Below are 23,375 nucleotides of genomic sequence, written 5' to 3' on the forward strand. Positions count from 1 at the left end.
GGGCCTAATAATTCACTTAAAATATCAGACTAGGAGGATTGAAACACCCTGCCAAAATATCCCCACTTTTATGCCTTTCACCAGAAATTCAAACTTCAAAATATATTTTCTTTATGTTTGGGCATGCATAGCTTTTACTATGTTAAATATATGAATAAATTCAGTGTAAGTCATTTTCTTATTAGTTGATGAAAAAAATCATTGAATATCAATTGCAAAATATAAAATCTGACAATTTAAACCTTTTAAAAAAGATAAAAGAAAGCAAAAAAGCAGAAAAGCAAGGAAAGGGGGAGAGACAAGTAAAGGAAAGAAATTAAAATAAAGAAATTTAGAAAGATTACAGAAATAAATTATAAAAATATGAAAGTATAAAAGAATAAAGAAAAAGGAAAGGAGAAGAGAAGCAAATAAAGAAAAGGAGAGGAGAAAGTGGAACACAGCGGAAAAGAGAAGAAAGGGGAAAGAAGAGGAGAGGAAATTAAAAAATAAGGGAAAAGACGTCAAAGAGGAAGCAGATTTATGAGATAGTATCCCTTCAGTTTTCCCCCTAAAAATGACATAATGTATAAATGTTAGATGACACATTTAATAAAAAGTTGCAGAATTATTAAACTCAATAATCCCACGAATCCTACATTTCTCTCTAGAGAATCTTTCTAACTACAATGATATTATTTTAACAAGTAATTTTCAAACTATCAATTTTCCATAATTCCACAATTTGAGGATGAATCTTGATTAACTAGATGATGGCTAAGATCAGTTTTAGTTCTAAATTATTTATCATGCTCTGTTTATGTGTAGCTAAAAAATCAGGGCCATCAATTCTTTCTATATTGAGGATTTTACAAACTTATTCTTTGATTATAAATTCTAGCCTTTATCTGTCTAGCCATAATACTGAATTTTGGGATTTTCATTAGCTTGAAATATTTGTTCCCAAAGAGTAGCACTATTTCTTAGAGATGCATAATAAGGTAGTCCCTCACCTGTGATTATGTTCCATAATCCATATTTGTTATACTGTTTGAGGATGTGTTTCATTGACTCTTTAAAATAATTCTCCTTTAAATATAACCCCTTTGCTCAAAAAGTCTACAATCTAGCTAGGGGATACACATACATACATCCATAAATACCAAGAACACACACACAGACATACACACACATAGAGATGGATAAATTATAGTTAGACAGACATAGACCTATTTGATATTCAAATAAATGTATTTGTGTATGTTTATATATACATAATATATGTAAATATATGTATGAAAAAATCAGTTTCCCAAAAACAAAAAATTGGGACAATCAGTGGAAAATTAAAACTGATTGAGATGATCAAGAAAGGTTTAATGGATTATTTGAAACTTAAAGTAGACATAAAAGAATAAATGAAAAAGAACTTCAGGATGCTGGTTTCAGCAGGCATGGAAAAAAGAGGAACTCTTATGATGACCTAATGTTATTAGTTACTTCCTCTTCAAGAGATCAGCAATTATGCATATGCTAAGTATACATAGCTTTCTCCACTGAGGAAAAAATGAATTAAATAGAGGAAAATCTTTTTCCTCTGTGGCTTATTAGAGGCAATGATATCTTCCTTGGTTGGTTGTCAGAAGGAATTAGATGAATGTTGTCCATTCATTTCAGTCATTCCTAACTCTGGAATTTGGAATTTTTGGAATTTTTGGATTTTTTTTGTCAAATACATGGAAATGGATTTCCATTTTATTTTGCAGATAATTTTATGGATGAGGAAACTGAGGTAAACAGAAGTTAAATGACTTTTCCAGAGTTATATAGTAGAATCATACACTGTGAACTTAGAATAGGAATTCAGATCTTCTTGACTTCAAGCCTGGTCTTATATCTACCACACTTTGCTGCTCCCCCCCACCCCAAGATGGAGGACAAAGAATATAAAGTCCAGGGGCGGCTAGGTGGTGGGGCGGATAAAGCACTGGCCTTGGAGTCAGGAGTACCTGGGTTCAAATCCAGTCTCAGACACTTAGTAATTACCTAGCTGTGTGGCCTTGGGCAAGCCACTTAACCCTATTTGCCCTGCAAAAAAAAACAACCTAAAAAAAAAGAATAAAAAGGCTGAGGGAGCAGACATTATAATAGACCATGTAGGAGTGTAACTGACCACAGATTCGCAGAAACAACAGCGAGAAATACAGACATAACTGATATTCATGGACTCAAATGTCTATCTATATATCCATTCACTCAGAATACTGATAATAAGCACATTGGATCAACAAAAGAACTAGTGATCTTAAAACAAAAGTGGCTAATTATGATTCATAGATATTTTGTGGAATGTAACTCATGATGACCCTATATAAATCAAATGGTATGTTTTATTCAAAGGAAGTAAATTGAAATAGAAAAATCATGAAGTAGCATTGCTATTTAAATATATAAATGCATATATAGATATATGTGTGTACAACATAGTCATGTATATATTTGTGTAGGTATATACATGTGTGTATGTGTGTGTGTGTGTGCGTGATAGGATGGGGTGAAAGATGAGGAGGCAAGAATGCGCAACATTTGGGTGAAGATTAAAGAAAGAATAAAATTAACAACATGATATAAATATGCTATAGAGTAGTATATATGATTCATAAAGTTTGCATAAAGTCAATGTTGTACAGTTTACCTCGATTTCAGCAATGCATATGAGATATACTGCTTTGTAGTTAAGAAGAAAAGAATTTAGCTAGTTGATAGTATAATTTGGCGAGCCCAGAACTGATTAAAAGACATCCAAAGAATGATCATTAAGGGCATACTCTCAGCTTGGAGGGAGGTCTCTAATAGTGCTTTAGGGAACAATGCCCTGGCCCTGTTTTGTTCAACATTATTTTAATGAATGGTTTGGATGAATTTATAGGTGGAATGCTTATCAGAGTTCCAGATGATGCAAACATGTTGGATGGTGGTCAGAATACAAAATAGATCCCAACAAACCAAAGCAGAATTATGGAACCACACAATCTTAGAGCCAGAAGAGATCTAAAGCTATATTCTCCAATGTGAACCTGAAAGAAAATCTCTTTATCAGCATCATCAAATGTCTATCTAGCCTCTAATTGTATATCTTCAACGAGAGAGCCTCATCCATTTTGAATATCTCTAACTGTTAGAAAGTTTTTACTTACATCAAGCCTAAATCTGTCTCTCTGCAACTTTTACACATTGTTTCTAGTACTACCTCATAGAAAAGATCTAATCTATCTTTCCTATGTGGCAATCCTTCAATGACCCAAGCAAAATTTTCAGGTTCCTCCGAAGAATTTTCTCTTCTTCAGGCTAAACATCTTCATTTTCATTGACTTGTTCATATATGGTATGTTCTTTAGGTCAAGATAGCAGAGAATAGCAATGTATTATTTAGTCCCAAGATGCTTTTTGGATGTCCATGAAGTCAAAATTATTTTTAAAATAATATGAATATGTTTTACTTTCTAAAGTGGTAAATATTGATAGTTATTGCCTACATAAACAATAAGCCTTTGGAGTTATCAATAACTTTTAGGAATTAAAGAGCTCCTGAAAGCCTGGAAGACCATCTGACATGTACTGGTTGTTTGTCCCTGGACAATCATTTAATTTCTCAGAGCCCTAAATAATTCTAAGACCTATGTATTGTGCAGTTAGTGCCAACTTTCATTAGTAGATGTAGGAGATCCATATACCAATAAAATTACAGATCCAGTTCACACATCTATTTCTATTTAATCCTCTCACTATCCTGGTTGTAATCTTCCCAATACACTCCAACTTAATAATATCTTTCCTAAAATATACTACCAACAACTAAACATTATTACTCTCTATGTAGCTTGACTAATGTAAAATATAATGAAACTCCTACTTATGATTTCTTTCTTGACACAATTACTCTCAGTAAAGCTTATGGTAACATGAACATTTTTTGGCTGTCATGTTTAATTATTTTGCAACCTAAAATCTTTAGATTCTTTTATACAAGAAATATAGTCTAGCAACAATTTTCTCTTCCTATACTTGAAACATTTATATTAGAAGTCTAGTATAGAACTATACATTTGTCTCTGTTCATAGTGCCTGGCACATAATAAATGCTTAATGAATTTCCCAACTCCTCATTCATACATTTATTGAATTTAATTCTATTCAATTTGCCTCATCACTCTTGTCTGTTGACGTATTTTGGGAACTGGATGTTTGCTACTCTGCCAAGTTTTGTGTCATCTTTGTGTCATCTTCAAACTTATCAAACATATTATTTATGTTTTTGTCTAAGTTAGTGATAAAATATTGAATAACACAGGCCAAGGAAAGATTCCATGAACATGTAATGAGAAACTTACCAAAAACAATTATTAAACTATTATTTTGCTTCTGTTTACATTTATAAGCCATTAAATAACAAATGTTTTGGTCTCCTTATTCAAATAATTCAGAATCCAAAACCACCTGAGTAAACTCTAGTTTAGCCATATCATAGAATGAAGGATTTTGCTAAATTCTCTGCTGAAATCTAAACTGTATTAGGATTATGGTTATCCCATGAGTTATATGGCTTAGTAGCCATGTCAAAAAAAAGACAGTGAGTTTAAGTCTAGTATTATTTTTTTTGAAAAAGCCCTGCTGACTTTTAGTGATCACTGCTTCCTTTCCCAAGAATTACAACTTTCCCTTGTACAATGAATTCAAAGAACTTATCAGGAATAGAAACCTGTCTTCACAGCTAAGTGGTGAACTGATTAGAGCACTGAACCTGGAGTCAGGAAGACTCATCTTCATGAATTTAAAACTAGCCTCAGACACTTCCTAGCTATGTGAACCTAGATAAATCACTTAACCCTGTTTTCCTGTTTCTTTATCTATAAAATGAGTTGGAGAAGGAAAATGGTAAACCATTCCAGTATCTTTGCCAAGAAAACACCAAATAGGGTAATAAAGAGTGAAATATGACATCACCATCAACAAACTCATTGATCTATTGTTTTCAAGCTCTTCTCCTACCCCCACCCAAATTTTTGAATATCAGGACTTTTCCAGGCCTTAAAAACCTCTCCCACTTATCTTAATTTGCAAACATAATGGCACAGTAGTCACATCTGCCATTTCCTTCAATAATCCAGTGTATAGTTTCTCTGAATCTGTTACTTTGAACACTCAGGGCAACAAGAATCAGCTTGACTATCTACTCACTTATTTTGAAATTTGAGTTACATTTTAGGAAGAATATTAGCACTATAGAAAGTCTCTAAAAAGACCCCCCAAGATATTGAGGGGGGTTTAAAGAATCAGTTGAAGAGATTAGGGATGTTTAACCTAAAGAATAGAAGAGTTAGAGAGATGTCACTACTATCCTCAATTGAAGGACTGGCGAGCAGAAGCAAGATAGCATAGTAAAGGCAAGCACTCACCTGAACCTTTTCAAATTCTCCTTCAAAGAAATTTAACCCTCAAAGAGAATGCTGGAGCAGCATAATACACAAAAGGATAAAGCAAGATTATTTTCTAGCCCAAGACAACTTTAAAAGATAGGAAAGGTCTGTTGTACCTGGGTGAGAGTGGAGTGCAGTCTAATGTAGGCAATGTGCTTGCAAGACACCATTAAGCTTTGGGGTCAACTGAATCTGCAGCATCAGTTTCTGGAACTCTCACCACAGATGATAAAGGGGTCAGAAGGATATTACAGGGATCCCTTTGCTAGCATTGATTGTGGAAATCTGTTGCATTGCCCATCCTTGAATCCAAGTGACCCAAGCCTAGGGAAAGGAGGACTAGAACACCAGAACTCAGAACAAAGAAAAAGCAGGAGCTCTAGACAAAGATCCAGGATAGAAAAGTATGCTTGTAACCAGTCACAGATTAGAGTATAGACCAGGAAAATAGTGATCATTCCTCTTTTTTAGGTCATATCACCTTGTAATAACTAATAACAACCCCCCACCCAGAAACAACTCTTAAAACAGTTGAACAAAAAACTTAAAACTTGGAACAGTGCCCCCTCCACCACAGAAGTAGAGCCCAACTATAAGATAAAGTTAAAGTCAAAAAACAAGTCTGAAATCAACTATGAGATGTCACCTCATACCTATCAGACTGGCTAAAATGACAAAAAGGGAAAATGATCAATGTTGGAGAGGTTGTGGGAGGATTGGGACCTTAATGCATTAGTGGTGGAGTTGTTAACTAATTCAACCATGCTGGAGAGCAATATGGAACTATGCCCAAAGAACAATAAAATTGTTCATCCTCAGAAATTCCAATTCTAGGCCAAATCCAGAAGAAAACATAAAAATGTGAAAAGTCCCACAAGTTCCAAAACATGGCAACTCTTTTTGTAGTGATAAAAATTGGAAATTGAGGGGATTTCTATCAATTGGGGAATGGTTAAACAAGTTATGGTATATGAACCTTATGGAAAACTATTGCTCTATAAGAAACCATAAATGATCAGACTCTAAGAGAAGCATGAAATGAATTACAGAATTTGATACTAAGTGAAGGAAGCAGAACCAAGAAAACAATGTACACATTAACAACTACATTATAAGATGAGCAGTTCTGATGGATGCAGTTGCTCTCAGCAATTCAGAGCTAGAACAACCCTATTAGACTGGTTATGGACTGTGCTATCCCTATCCAGAGGAAGAAAAACAAAACAAACCAAGAACAACAATAAAAAACCCTTCAGAATCTGATGAACACTACATTCACTTTTTTAAAAAAATCTCTTGAAGCATGGAATGACTTACGGGATCTGATGCTGAGTGAAATGATTAGAGCCAAGAGAACAATGGCCACATCAGCAACATTATGAGAAGAACAACCTTGATGGAAGCAACTCCTCTCGACAGTCCAGAAAGTTATGACAATTGTATTTGACTGGTTATGGACTATAATTATCCCCAATCAGAGGAAGAAAAACAAAACAAAAGACGTGGGAAAAAAGATAACCCTTCAAAATCTGATGAACACTTTATAAAAATTATCTTATGTATCTCTTTCCCTTAATCCTAATCCCTCATGCCAAAAATTACTAATTAGTAAATATATATGTAAAATATTAATCTAACTATTCCCTGCTGAGGGGAGGGGGTGGGAAGGGAGGGTGGAAGGAAATTTTGGAACTTAGAAATATGTATGTACAAATGGATGAAAATAAATAAATAAATAAAATTTAAAAAGATGTTTCTTATGTATTTCTTTTCCTTAATCCTAGTTCCTCATACTGAAAATGACTAATCTGTAAACATGTTTAAAACAAATGTTTATGTACAATATTAACCAGAGTGTTTGCCTCTGAGGGGAGATGGGTGGGAAGGGATGGTGGAAGGAAATTTTGTAACTTAATATACATATGCTTATGGATGACTGTTGAAAAACTTCCACAGCATGTATTTGAAAAAATAAAATATTTTTAAAGATATAGTCTGGAAAATGAGCAAACAAAACAAAACAAACACAAAAGAACCTGACCATAGAAAGTTACTATAATGGTAGGGAATATCAAATTGTAATCAATCTGAGAAGAAGACAACAAAATTTAACTTCTATAACCAAAGCCTCAAAGTTAAATATGAATTTGTCTCAGGCATCTCCCCAAAAATTTCTGGTAAAACTCAAAATCAATTTTAGAAATCAAATCAGAAGGAAGAAGGAAAATTGGCAAAAGAAATTAAAGTGATATGAGAAAAATATGGAAAAATGTTCAATATTTTGGTAAGGAGTCAGAAAAATACTGAAGAAATAAATACCTTAAAATAGATCAAATAATAAAAGAGGCATAAAAATCCACTGAAAAGAAAAACTTAAAAAAACAAAATTGGTTATATAGAAAAATTGGTATAGAAATTCACTGAAGAAAAGAAATCTTTAAAAAGAAAATTTTGCCAAGTGGAAAAGAAGATATAAATGCTTAATGTTAAAAATAATTCCTCAAAAATAAGAATTAGGCAAGTGGAAGATAGGAACTTCTTTAGCCATTAAGAAACAACAAAACAGGGGCGACTAGGTGACACAGTGGATAGGGCACTGGCCCTGGAATCAAGAGTACCTAAATTCAAATCTGGCCTCAGACACTTAATAATTACCTAGCTGTGTGGGTTTGTGCAAGCCACTTAACCTCATCTACCTTGCAAAAATCTAAAAAAAAAAAGAAACAACAAAACACAATAAAAAAAGTAGAAGACAATGTAAAATGTATTACTGGAGAAACAACTGACCAGGAAAATCAAGGAGAGCTTATTTAAGAATTATTAGAAAATGATAGAACACAGGCTCTGGAGTCAGGTGGACTTGAGTTCAAATTTGACTTCAGACATTTAATAATTACTTAGCTGTGTGACCTTGGACAAGTTACTTAACCCCATTGTCTTGTAAAAAACAAAACAAAAAATTATTAGCAAACACATCCAGAGTAAGAAAATCAAAAGAAAACAAAACAAAAGCTATAGAATCTGAATGAGCACTGCATTCACCTTTTAAAAATTTCTCTTATGTCTTTCCTTCCTATCTTGTGGTTTTCTTTTTTTCCCCCTTAGTCCTAATTCCTCATATAGAAAATATCTAATCTGTAAATGTTAAACACAAATATAAGTCACCGGACTGTTAACTGCTGAGGGGAAGCAGGTGGGAAGGGAAATTGGAAAAAAAAATTATATAACTTATATATTATATTGAAAAACTTTCATAATATGTGATTGAATGAATGGATAAATATCGTTTGAGGAAAAAAGAATTATTAGGAAGTCATGATAAAAAAAAAAGATCCCAGATATCATCTTTCTTTTTTAAAATATATTTTCCCCCAATTACATGCAAAAGTAGTTTTCAACATTCATCCTTTTGAAAGCTTTTTAGTTTCACATTATTCTTCCTTCCCCCCTCCTCATCACAGTGAGCAATCTGATATAAGTTGTTCATATACCATCATGTTTAACATTTCCATATTAGTCATGTTGTGAAAAAGGAATTAGAATTAAGAGGGGGAAAACATAAGAAAGAAAAAATCTAAAATAAATTTTTAAAAGTAAACATTTTATGCTCTGTATCCAGACTTTATAGTTTTATTTTGTTTTTTTCTTCTGAATGTAAATGGAATTTTCCATAACAGGTCTCTCAGGATTGCCCTCAATTGCTGAATTGCTGTGAGGAGCCTCATCCATCACGGTTGATCATCTCAACATGTTGCTGTTAATGTGTAAAATGGTTTTCTGTTTCTGCTTACTTGACTCAACATAAGTTAATACAAATCTTTCTAGTACTCCATTACATTCATATATCAAAATTTTTTCAGCCATTTCCCAACTGATGGGCAACACCTCAATTTTCAATTTTTTTACTATGTAAAAAGGAGTGCTATAAATATTTTTGTACATGTCTTTTCTACATTTTTATGATCTCTTTGGGATATAGACCTAATAGGGTAAGATATCAGTTTTCAAGTAATTTTTTTAGGTTTTTGCAAGGTAATGGGGTTAAGTGGCTTGCCCAAGGCCACACAGCTAAGTAATTATTAAGTGTCTGAGACCGGATCTGAACCCAGGTACTCCTGACTCCAGGGCCGGTGCTTTATCCACTATGCCACCTAGCCTCTAGTTTTCAAGTAATTTTTGAGGACAGCTGTTCTGATATCCTAGAACCAGAGGGTAAAATAGAAATAGAAAGACTGCAACAATGACCTCCTGAAAGTGATCCCAAAAGGAAAACTCCCAGTTATATTATAACCAAGTTCCAGAACTCTCAAGTCAAAGAGAAAATATTGCAAGCAGACAGAAATAAACATTTCAACTATCATAGAACTACTGTCATGATAACATTAGATTTTAGTAACTTCTGCATTAAAAAAATCATAATATTCTAGGGGACTGCTAGGTGGCAAAGTGGATAGAGCACCGGCCCTGGAGTCAGGAGTACCTGAGTTCAAATTTGGTCTCAGACACTTAATAATTACCTAGCTGTGTGGCCTTGGGCAAGCCACTTAACCCCATTGCCTTGCAAAAACCTAAAAAAAAATCATAATATTCTGGAAAGCAAAGGAGCTAGGAAAATAACCATTAATCACCTACCCAGAATAATTGAGTATAATTCTTCAAGGGGAAAAATAGACTTTCAATTAAATAGTGAACTTTCAAGTATTTCTGATGAAAACACCAGAGCTAATTAGAAAATTTACATTCAAACCCACAAATCAAGAGAAGCAAAAGAAGACAAATGTGAAAAAGAATTCTTAAAGGACTTAATAGAGTTAAAGTCTTTCTTTATATTCTTATATGGAAAGTAAATATTTGTCACTCCTAAGAAATTTGTCATTATTAGGAAATTAGATGGAGTTAATTTAGAAGGCATGGTCATAAGTTGAATATAATGGAATTATATCTTAAAAAATTATGGGGTAAGACAGAGAAATGAACAGGAGAAGGGGAAAGGGAGAGGTAGAATGAAGTATATTATCTCACATTAATGCATAAAAGAAATTGTGGGGGTGCACTTGTAGCTAACTCTATTCACAATTTGCTCAAAGAAGGAATAACATACACATTCAGTTGAGGATAGAACCCCCCCCCCCCCATAGGAAAGTGAGAATGGAAAGGAATGGGGAAAGAATTGATGGAAGGCAGGACAGACTGGGAAAGGTGGTAATCAAAAGCAATACACTTTTGAGGATAGACAAGGTGGAAGGACAGATTAAAATAAAGAGGGAGGGGAATAGGATGAAGGGAAATTCAGATAATAATCACAACTGAAAAATATATTTACAATTAATTTCTCTGATAAATGTTTCATCTCTCAAATATAGAGAGAACTGAGTCAACTTGACAGAAATGCAAATCATTCTCCAATTGATAAACACTGAAATGATATGAACAAGTAGCTTCAAACTAGTCACAGCTATCTATAGTTATAGAAAAATGCTCTAAATTACTATTCAGTAGAGAACTGCAAATAAAATCAGTGTGAGTTATCATCCTACCACTCTCAGATTGGCTAATATGATGGAAAAGAAAAATGACAAGTGTTAGAGAAGATAGGGAGTGGGACAATTGAAATATTAATGAACTGTTTGTTGAGTGGTGAATTGTTTTAGTCATTCTGAAAAACAATTTGCAACTATGCCCAAAGAACTATAAAACTGTCAATACTGTTTGACTCAGTAATACCACTACTAGGTATGTAACTTCAAAAGGTTTTTTTTTAAAAGGAAACAACTTTTTGCGTGTGTGATTACAAATTTGGAAATTGAGAGGATGACAACCAATTGGGAAATGATGAAACAAGTCGTGGTGTAAATGTTAGGCAATGTTACTGTTATAAGAAATGAAAAGCAGGATGCTTTTCTCATTAATGCAATGATCTAAGATAATTCCAAAGGTTTTATGATTAAAAAATACCATCTAGCTCCAGAGAAAGAATCAGTGGAGTCAGAATGTAGATGAAAATATACTTCTTAAAAACTTTCTTTTGTTTTTTGTGGGATTTTATGCTTTTATATTTACTTTTTTTTTGCTTTGCATTTTCTTTCAAAACATGACTAAAAAGGAAATATGTTTTGCATAAATGCATATGTTTAGCCTATATCAAACTGCTTCTCTCATGGAGGAGTATAAGTGAGAGGGAGAGAATTTTAATTCAAAATTTAAAGAAAGAATATTTAAAACTATTTTATATGTAATTGAAAAAATAAAATATTAAAGTTGATGAAAAGAATTTAAAGGATTGTCAAAGAGGAAAAAGAGTTGTTCTACTTTCCTTCATATGGCAGAACTGGTTTAGAGATAGTTGAAAAGTGTTTAGAATTTATTTTATTTTTTTTTTAGGTTTTTGCAAGGCAAATGGGGTTAAGTGGCTTGCCCAAGGCCACACAGCTAGGTAATTATTAAGTTTCTGAGACCGGATTTGAACCCAGGTACTCCTGACTCCAAGGCAGGTGCTTTATCCACTACACCACCTAGCTGCCCCAGAATTTATTTTAAAAAGTAGGATTTTATAGATTCATTGCTTTTTCTTATTAAAAATTTCAGCTTTCAGAAACAAAAAATTAAGAGGATTTTAAAGTCTAGACTCAGTTTGGAATGTGGAGATATGTAGTGTATGAATATGTGATACTAGGCTGTGTGCAATTCATTTAGGGACAAACACAGAAAACCCTACCCTCTCTTCACAATCTGATACTGCCTCATTTCTTTATGAATTTCTTCTATCTGGGTTAAAAATCAAACCAGAAAAATATTACTAAATATCGCAAAATCTCTATAATTAGTTCAATTCTCATTTTAAAGTAGAATCTGGAAAAAATTTTCCCCCATAGTCTAGCTTCTTTCTCAATTCCATATTTTGAATTGTAATTTGTAATTTTGAATTGTAACCAGTAATTTTACTGATTGTATCAAGGAATAAAAACATAGTTATACTCTTCTTATGATTGTCAACTATGTTATCAATTGCTGAATGTTCATGGATTAAACCTAAATTACTCCTCTGTTATATTCCCAGCTTCCCTCTTCTTGAAAATAAGGTGGTTGTCACTTGATTAGAACTCTTAAGTCTTTCAAAGTTATTATTTAAATGTTGTGGCTCTTGGAAAAATAGTTCTATTTATTTCATTAATTTTACTTAGTATCAATTCATACAAATCTTCTCAAGTTTCTTTGAAGCCTTCTCTTTAATAATTTCTTACATTGCAATAATATTCCATTATATTGTTATTACAGTTTATTTATACATTTCCTAATTGATAGGTGCACATATTTTTTCAATAAAAAGTGCTCCTATAAACTTAATCTGGTCATACTATACAATGTTATTAATAATTTTCTATATTTGGCTAACATTTAATTTGAATTTTTGGGCTTACATTCATTATAGATAATGATCTATAATTTTATTTTTAATTTATCTTTTTCCTATTTTAGATGTGGGAATCATATTTGTAATTATGCACACAAAAAGCTGCTTTATATATTTTTGTACATTTATATATCATAGAAAGAGTATAAGGTGCTACCTTTCCCTAATTTTGTTAATAAAACATCATGTAAAAAGATGAGCTTTCACCTTCTCTTTCATGAAACCAGATTATAATACCACTTCCAAACTTTCCAAACTGTCACAGAGAGCAGCTTGTTCTCTCTTCTTACTTTTGAACTCTATTTATGCTTTATTTTTTGTCTTCCATGTTAGAATATAAGCTCCTTAAGTGCAGAGACTGTTTTACTTTCATTTCATAGTGCTTAATGAATATTTTTCTTCATTTATTTGTCCCAAGGAAAGATATCATATGTTGAAAAAAATCTTAGCATCATTTTTTTGAAGTAGCAAAGAATTGAAAGGAAAATGGCCATCAATTGTGGATGACCAAATCATTGACTATAAATGAATGTTATTATACTGAAAAAAATTGATGAATATGAAGAATTCAAAGAAATGGTAAAAATTATATGAACTGGGGTAGTACAAAGTCAGTAGAATTAAGAGAATTATTTATATAAGGAAAACAACATTTAAAGACTTGTGGACAATGCCCTGATCATAGCAATAAAAGAGCAAGGGTTATATATATCCCTAGGCAAACATCATACCTCTTTTCAAAAAGATAGTATACTATAGGTCTGAATAAAAAAAACACATTTTTGGATATAGGGCAACATATTGATTTGTTTTTATTAATTTTTTTATTATAAAAGAACTTTCTCTTGAGGAGGGAAGAAGAAAAACCATTTTTGAGAGTATAAATAAATTTAAAAAAAAGAAAAGAAAGGCAGTGAGTTTATTGTGATAGGAGGGAAATATGTTTTCATCTATAGGATTCTAACCTCACAGATTCATCAATCTGTTTTTTGGCATTTAGAGCAAGACCAGTATGCTACTTATAAAAAAAAAACAACAAAAAAAGCAAACTATAGCTTTTGCTAATATAAAAATATCAGGAAGATTACTTGGGATTTTTCAATTAAGAAGGCAATTTGAAAAATTAAAGAGATATCCTATTCTCCCATAAATATGCCAGCATGTATATAATAATGTGCTAGAAAAAGAATTTCAAAGAAAACCAAATATAAAGAGAAAAAAAATTTTTCATCCAGTCTAGCTCTGTCAGCTGGGGGGAGGTTAAAGCCAATGGAGTCTGTCTTGATCTCTTAGGGCTGGGAACTGGACCATATTTCCCCTAAGGTACTTCCACAGAGAAACAGGAATGAGCACATACATATGGCTGGGTTTTTTAAAAGTTCTGAAACCAGAAATCAGAGTCATAATACCCAGGATACTATACTAAAGCAACATCAGAAAATAGGGTAATTTAGCCCAGAGGTAGTCTCAGTAGCAGGGAGTAGAGACCTGAAACCACTAGTCCCTAAGAGTTATCACAAAAAAAGACAAGGTCAATATGTCATCCATGAAGTACCAATATTAAAGCTTTTTTGGAAGACCTGTGACCAATTCAAATCTTTTATTTCTTTTAAGGACATACAAGGGCTATAGAAAGCAATGAAGCCAGTTCCCAGTTGGGATTTGTGCAAAGAGTCAGAGAGGGGCTAAAGCCAAAACCAATATTGACTAGGATTCAGTTCTGCTCACCTAATGTAGAACTATAGTAGTATTAGGATAAATTAGGGTCTATTGGACCATTTTCACCATTATTTCATAGTGTACCTATCTCTCATGTCTTTTGTCACTTTTATCAAACTGATGGGTGAAAGTTAATAGTTTGGAATGGATAACATGAGTTTTTTTAAAATAAGAATAAAAATTCATGATAGTCTAATCTCATTTCCTTTTTTTTTTTACAGAGTCACTAGATTGATTAATGACATGCTTCTCACCTAAGCACATCTGGCAAGCTGTCAATCTTCATCCTTTAGGGTTATCCCACCTATAAAACTAAAACCATATAAAAAGAACTGCACCGAAGACTAGTATTAGAAAGGAAGTATGGTATTGATATAACAAGAACATTTGAGGAATAGAATCCTAAAAGTAGATTGGCAACTCACTTTGCCCTTGATTTTATTTCACTATAATGAACAGAAAGTGAGGATCAGTCAGAATCCCATTTAGCACAGCTTATGGGACAGCAACAGGAGAACTTCTCAAAATATCGCATTGGAGATTGCTCTCAGCAATTGCTACATATCTGGCTCTGATTCCTGAGTTTCCCTGATCTAAAAATAGGGGATGTTGGAGAGGTGGGCAGAGGAAACATATATGGTAGTTTGATTTGGTCTGGTAGTGGACAAGGTAAGGTATAAACTCCTCTATGTAGCTAGGCACCCCGAGATAGAAACAGAATTCTAGCTAGAAAAGGATGACCAGAGGGCAAGCTACAGAGTTGAAAACCATAGGAAGTATCATGGTGGCCTAATTTTAGACAAGATAAAGTGAATATATTTCATCTATAACAGCCCTCTCCAAGGAGAAAAATATCACCAATGGCATTATATCAATGCTCAAACATGAAATCAAATATGTATAAATATACAGAAATACTTTACATGGCATATCCATGTGCACCAAGAAAAAATTTTTTACCACCATGAAACATTATTTGGCTCAGAGGTGAATGAAACTCATGGGGAACTAATTGGACAAGACCAGAAATACCAATTTGATTAGCCTGTCCCACATTTGCAAAGAGTCATTTCACTTAAAAGTGAAACTTTCACTGTACTATAAAAGTTGCAAACTGATACTCCTAGTAGAGCAAATTTTAGAGCTAGCCAAAGGCAAATTATTCTACCCATATCCTCTTTCCTCAGTTTACTTTTGTTCAAGTTTCCTCCCTTATGTCAAACTGGAAAGTTTAGTCCAAAAAAATCTAAGCAAATCCTTTTTGGATGTGCTGTGTCTTAATAGCAGGCAAACATCTAATGGGATTTCCTCACCTCTTATAAAATGAAATCTTAGAACATTTCAAAAGAAATCGAAGCAAATTCCTTTAGAAATAATTGTGTAATCTAGGGTCACTTCTTTTCTTCTACAATACTAAGTAATGATAATCCAATCTATGTCAGGGGACAAAGGTGATTGTGTTTTAAACAGGTAAGAATTTGAGCAGGGCAATTTCACTGTCATTTTCATGCCAATGGGGGGATCAAAATTTAATTTTGAAAATTCCATCATTTTATTTTTATACTTGAATTTTATTTTTAAAAAGCATGCACAAACCCATCAATCATCTATCTATGAGAGAGACAAAGAGAGAAAGAAATTTGTCTTTTATTTGAATTAAAGTACATGCCTCCTGAAATCCAAAGTTTCATTTGGACCAATCAGGGAATGAATTGATTATTCTCCTTATTTCTGAATAGTGTCGTTCTGAAGACATGGAGAGAAAGAAAGACACAAGACTATAGTCCAGTGTTTGCAACCCTTGGAGGAAGATATCCAGGGATACTGGAGCCAATTTTTAAGGGAGAGGCAAATGTTAAATTTTCAGTGTGAGCATTTAAACTTTGTAAATAACAGAGTACAAATTAGAGTTTGATTTATTGTTTAGTTGATTGTAAAGATTTAAGTGACAGAAAAATATCAATATTGCATATTTTAAGGAGAATTGATAATTAAAATTTTACCAGCAATCCCTAAGTCTTTGACTGGAGTTATATATATTTCAATATGGCTTGCCTGACTCCTCCATTGTTTTGTACTCCTCTACCATCCTTTGCATTTTTTTTAGATTTTTGCAAGACAATGGGGTTAAGTGGTTTGCCCAAGGCCACACAGCCAGGCAATCATCAAGTGTCTGAGGCCAGAGGGGAACTCAGGTATTCCTGACTCCAGGGTCAGTGCTCTATCCACTGCGCCCACCACCCAGAGGTCCCCATTTGTTGTCTTTATATGCTATATTTTCTTTTCTGTTTAGCTATTGTGGAGGAATCCAATCAAATTCTCTGTGGACACAGAAGGTTTCATTTTTGCCTTTGGTAGAGTTGAAAGCAAGCAGAGGCAGAGATTGTAAACTCTCTGAGGGCATGGGCTGTTTCATTCTTTACTTTGTATACTAGTCTACTTCCTGGCACATCACAAGTGTTTATTTAGTGCTTGTCACTGTTCAATATAAGTTTAGAGTCAGGAATTTTCTGTTTCCAGGCCCATTTCATTGCAAATGAGGAAAGGAGAAGATGTTGGATGCACATACAGATGGACAACTTTTCCTTCTCAGTTCCTGGAAATTGTATGTGCCTCATCTCAAAATGGAAATTCAAACTCATTGAATTTTCTAACATTAAATCATAATAATGATCTTGTTTGACCATTTGAAAGGTAAAACATATTTGGGATGGAAAGAGGTTTAAGAGAGAATCAATAGGTGGAGAAAAGAATGCAGTTATCTCATAGGAGCCATTGTATTGTAATGGCTTTCCTACAAAGCCAAAATGAATAGTAGCCTGGCTGTTTTTCCCGATGTTAAGAAGCTGATTCAACTAACCTACTGTCAGTTGGGCAGAGTTGTTTTTTCCAGTAGTGGTGATAGATTTGTACTGATCCATCTGCACATTCTCACCCGGTCCTCTTTGTGACTAAGGGTGTATGTTTTTGGGACAGTTGGCTGGGGTGAAGGGTGAAGCCTGTGGCCATGGAACAGAGGGACTCCCACTGGCCAAAGCCGCAGCCTTGGCCTCATTAACACCAGCCTCTAACCAACTCAGCTAACTAGCCACAGATGGAACAGTTAGAGAAACACACATACTGAATGGATTCCAAGGTGGCCTGTCAGATACCAACCAAGCACAGATGAAGTCTTGTTTACTACCATGGAGGCCAAAGAAAGCAGCCCATAGTGGTTTGAGTTTTCTCAGGCATCTAGTTCTTGGGTATGGTCAGAGTGGCCTGTCATTTTCCATGTTTATGGCTAAATGAAGCTCAAGTCATCAGACTCCAAGGCTGACATGAGGTTTTTATCAATGGAAAAATGGAAGCAGATGATTTTCTCATGTTTTAAAAAAGCAACATGTGCATGATGCTGATGTCATAGGGCACCTGTGTTGAAATCACCTTGCCCTTCTTTGTATGTTTTGTGACACAACTTTAACTGCTGTAGACTATGACAGATCACTATGTGAAGAGGCAGCTTCTGAAATGTAGATTTTTTTTAAGATTAATTTTTTTAAAAAGTGAGTATAGGCAATCACAATTGCTTCCACTTCAAATTCTATAGGTTGAAAAAAGTGGTATATAAATACTGTGATTTACTGTTATTACTTTTACTACAATACTATTAACATGATATTTCAACAGTAAAATCTTAATAAAAATATTTGCACTACTAAATTTCTGAGATTGTCTTGAGAATCAATGAGATTTGAATACAAATCATTTTGTACCCATAAAATACTCATTAATGAATGTAATCCAGTAGTACTTACATTTTTAAATAATATTTATCATAAATGATTTAATTGCATTTATTTTCCAAAAAAGAATAATAAGCAAAAGATTCATATTTCAAGTTCATAATCTGGCACTATTACATTCACTCTAGTTCAAGAACTTATTATTTTCTAGATTATTATAACAGTTTCCCTATTTGACATCCTGCCTCTTGTCTCTGCCCTCTTCCATATTTATTTCATCTAGGTGTACATTATTATTCTTTTTATGAATAAGTCTAAACAGGTAATTTCACTGTTCAAAAATCTTTTCTGGTTCCCTATTGCTTATTACATAGAATATAAATTCTGTATCCTGACACTTTAACCAGTCTACAATGTCCCTTCCAAGTTATGTTTCCATTCTTATTTCATATTACTTCTCTTCACACATTCTGTATTGATGCTAAATAGGACTACTATCCCCATTACCCCTCCCCCCAACAGACACACTTTAAACTTCTTTATTCCATTTCCATGAGTCTGTACTCTCTACCTATTAATTTTCATCTTTGCATATCAAAATCCTTTTCTTTATTCACAACTTGGTTCTGCTATTTCCTCCTCCAAGAATACTCCTGTGGGAAACACTTCTCTTCATGAGTTTTCTTATAGCATTCTCCTTTGTCCCATAACATTCACTTGTGAAATTTATTTATTGGGCTATCATATCCTTCCTAGTAGCCTATATGCTCCTTGAAGGTAGTGATTACATTTTAAATCTCTGTGTTCCTAAAGCAGGGAGTTCTTAACCTGGTTATTTAACTTGGTTTTGAAAAAAAAAAGATTTCTACAATTATGTTTCAATGTAATTGATATCCTTCGTAATTCTATGTATTTTACTTTAGGCATTTTAAAGGCATTATCATGAGAAAATTCTGGACTCTTTTGACCTTTTCCTTGTACATATGTTTTAATCAATTAGTCTTCTCTACAAAATAGAGGTTGTTGTCTTTTTCCCTTGAAGTGGACTAAATTAATATCACTATGTAAGAGTTGAGTTACAGTCTGACTGATTGTAACTAAGCAGACAAGTATGAACTCAGAATGCTCTAACTCAGGTCAGATGCAAACAGGTTATGTGAACACTTGGGGTGGATTCTCTAAATCTCTGTATCTTATATTTCCTTTGTGCTACTTTAATTTTGCTTTTTTCATAGAACCTACTACTCTGATGAGGACACATCTCACTGAACAGTCCTGTGCTAGTGTCTCCCATGTCATACAATTAGTTTCAAAGATCTTAAGAGAGACCTAAAAAGTGGTCTTGTATTGTTTTTTCCTGACCACCATGTGAGCACTTGCTTTGTATGAGTTCTTCATAAAATATCCTTTTTCTGGCAAGCCTATATTTACAATCAAATAATGTGGCCAGTCCTTAGGAATGTCAATCTCTGTAGAAGAATCTGAATGCTTAGTTTAGTTCTTGAAAGGACCTCAGTATCTGGTATTTTATCCTGCAGGTGATCTTTAGAATCTTTCAAGTAAAGAAATATGTGAATTGCATTCTCAAGATTATAATGAATATGTCCCTTCAAAGGGATGAGTTGAGGGGTATAACTATTAAGTGTTTCAATAACTGCTGAATTTCTTGCTTCTGGGCTGATATTTGCTATTTTTTTCCTTTGCAATATTAACACGTTTTTCTTGGATCTTTACAAAAATTGACTTGGTCTGGTTTTACATAAATTTTACATTGTGGTCAATCTATCTTATAATTTTCAAAGTCCAAGTTAATGTGTTTTCTTTTATAAAGTCTCCATCATTATCTTTTATCTGTGTTTTTGTTTTATTATTATTTTTTTTATTTTTAAAGCATGGTAATTTCTTAGTAAATTGATAGTGTAATAAAAAAAGGCAGTTAAACAAAATCATCTTGGGAGAAGTACAAGGAATCCTTCCACTGAATACAACTATTATTACATCAAATCTCATAACATAAACCTTGTCCATAATTTGACAAATGCATCCTAATCATTTAAATTTTTTAAAAAATTTTCCAAGTCTCCTACAGTTTTAAGTTTAAACTTGCACTGAGTATTCTATATTTATTTATTTATATGTGCAAGTACACACACACACACACACACACACACACACACACACATATATATGTATGTTTGCATGAATAGATAGATACATACTCTGTGTGTAAATATTATGTAGGTTTGTGTATATGTATGTGCACATTTATACTAATATTATATATGTGTGTGTGTGTGTGTATGTGTGTATGCTTACAGAAATATTCTTCTGTGTATGTTCATAAAGATAAACCCTTTACTTGTTCCAAATCAATCATTCATATCATACCTGCATTCAGGACAGTTTCCTTAGCTATCTTTTATTACCTTTGCCAATTTTATAGATATTAAATGTAACCAATGAGTTGTATTAATTTGTCATTTTTATTACTATTATTAGTGATCTGAAGTATTTTTCATGAAATAATTGAAACTTTTGAAATTCTCCTTTTGAAAACTTTAATATCCTTTAAATACTTTTATATTAGTCAATGTTTCTTATTATTTGCCTATTTCAATTTTCTATTTTTCTTGGATATACACTTTCCCCAAAAATTTGATGCAAAGATCATCTTTTCTTTCTTTTTATAATTGCATTGGATTGAAAATCAACTTATTTGAACTTAAGATTTGAACTTAAGTCATGTCTAGTGCATTCGTCTCCTTTTTAGACTATCTTTTAATTTGGGGTTGGTTTTGAATGATTACAACAGAGAAGCTGATTCAAAAATCTCTTTCATTTCCTGTCAAGATCAATTTTATTTTCTATATCCATTATTATCCATCCTCTGTACCTTCTGATTTTATACTTTAAGAAAACATTCCTACTGTATATATGTGAGACTTCTACATGGTCTATAAATCTTTTTTATTTCTTGATCCTGAATTATATTTTCAAACATATTTTTCTCCATTTTCTCCTGTGCCCACCTTAACAATGAAGTTCCTGAGAATTAGTATCTTGGTTTAGAATATTTTGTCACATTCTTTGTAGCATTGCCTCTACCTCTTCATCCATTTTAATAGATATTTGTGCATAAATTGCAATTACCTTTCTTATAGTCTTTTTCCTTGTGATTACTATGTGCATTGTGATGCAAGATAGTCAAGTGAAGTGACTTTTCAAATTGAGTTTGAGTAGATGATGAAAGTAAAGTTTTCAAGCTAACTCTCTTACATCCCTCATCAAGGAAAAACCTTTGAGTTACACATTTAGCTTCTATTGCCTTATACTAAGTAGATTAGTTTACAGCAAAAAATTTCAAAATTGATATGATATGTCAACTCTTTGATCATTGCACAAGGCATGAATAGGTCATTAATAGTTGCATTAGTGTTTCTAGTTAATCTAAAAGCATTATGATTCTTAGAATCATGATTACAGAAGAGAACTGGAACGAAAGAAGACTATGATAACATTTTTTAATGCAATATCTGGGAGTTAATTCCTCTTGTACATAATTTCAATTCATGAACTTCTATGAGACAATAGTTAGCCAGAGGACACAATTAACTCAAAGCAAAGTCATTTTATGACAAAGGCTAGCAATAACAACTTCACTCTACACTCCTCACTCCCTAGACTGAAGTACACTCTCCTACAAATCAACAAACCATCAATGAAATAGGTGTATACAGTTAGAGAACATGCATGATTATGGATGGAAAATACACCTGGTCAAGGCATATAAGTGGAAAAGAACATCTATGGCCAGGAGGCAGTGAAAAATTTATAACTTCAACACTCCCCAAAACAGCTTGTGTTGTTCCTATCATTCTTGATTGGCAAATCCTTTCATCTAGACAGTGTCACAATAGTCAATGTTCAAATCTAATCAGAGGTGTGCTGATAATTTATTTAACAACAAACTTGTGAGAAAAAAAGCTCTACACACTTTTAAGCTTAATGTGAATTACTAATAATTTGTATGTCATTTTTCTAAGTCTAGTCAACAAAACAAAGAGTAAAGCTGATTTATACTGCTTTCTGTCTTGTGAGGCATAAATGTTCACACTAAAAATTTTCTAGCTAGCTATAGCACACTTTAAAGTATTGTATTGAACACATAGCTGTAGAGCTTTTACCTTCTGCATTAAACTGGAGTATTCTGCTGAGGTGCTACTTCTTTCCCATTAGAAAAAGAATCTCCCTTTTAGCTTTGATTACAAAGGATTAATAGGTATTGGCTCTTTTAATTAAAGAAGTAATCCTTTCAAATACTAGGCATCAAACTTCGGGTGGGGGTGCCTTCAATTACTTTCTCTCCTTAAGGTGTAAGAGAGGTGTCAGTTATGAAAATCATTAAGTGTGGTTGACTTTTCTGTCTAGAAGAAGAATATTCTTAGGGGATAAGTTGTTTTGCAAAATGGAACTAAGTAGAGCTAAGTAGAACCTCTACAAATTTATCTACTTTTGAATATTACTTCCTTCTGTCCACCATAAGAAATATCTGTGTTCTAAACTTCTATTTGATTTCAAGTTAGCATATCTTCACTTAGTATTGTTGTTTCTTAGATAGTGAACACATTCTGTCCCTTGGACTATCTTCAAAGTTTTTCCAGCTTGGTAGAATCTATGAAAGCTTGCTCTCAACTGGAATATCATTCATTTAGACCTTACATAAGAATTTTTATGGAGTTATAGTTATTTCACTGTGAAATTCAGGATGTCCTTGGTGCATTTTTTCTTCCTTGTAGAATCAGTGAGACTTACCTGACTGAAATGAATGAATGTTGACATGAAAATAAATTATTAAGCATTTCTGACATGCTAAACACTAGAAAAACAAATGCAAAGAGGAAATCTCTGCCTTGAGAAAATTTAAATTTTTAATAGGAGTCAACAAAATATATGAGGCTATAATAGCCAGGGGAGTAAGATTTAGGATTGGAAGTCACAAAGATAGTAAGTGGATTCATAAGGTCATTGATTGAGATATGTTTTTCAGAATCAGTGGTAGAATTA

Source organism: Macrotis lagotis, chromosome X (assembly GCF_037893015.1).
Source record: "Macrotis lagotis isolate mMagLag1 chromosome X, bilby.v1.9.chrom.fasta, whole genome shotgun sequence".
NCBI classification, from domain to species: Eukaryota; Metazoa; Chordata; class Mammalia; order Peramelemorphia; family Peramelidae; genus Macrotis; species Macrotis lagotis.